This window comes from Formica exsecta, unplaced genomic scaffold, assembly GCF_003651465.1.
Source record: "Formica exsecta isolate Colony F162 unplaced genomic scaffold, ASM365146v1 scaffold793, whole genome shotgun sequence".
NCBI classification, from domain to species: Eukaryota; Metazoa; Arthropoda; class Insecta; order Hymenoptera; family Formicidae; genus Formica; species Formica exsecta.
In genome coordinates, this window is record NW_021853562.1 from 11,803 (window position 1) to 12,062 (window position 260).

A 260-nucleotide genomic window follows, 5' to 3' on the forward strand; every position below is an offset into this window, starting at 1 on the left:
TCGATGATCGAAGGAAAGGAGCACTCCGCATTATCAAAACGCACGATTCAACAAACAATCCAAGCGCAGGCATTAATAAATTACCAGATCGGGCTACACGATGAATTACAAGTGCTCGTACGCGCGCAGCGATATACGACGCTCCAAGAAGCGATAACGGGCGCGAGCGCCGAAGAAAAGCTCAGACCGGGAACCGCGAGAACGAGTAGTTTTGTTAATAAAAATAAAACCGAATCAAGTTACCCGCAAAATAGTCGAAA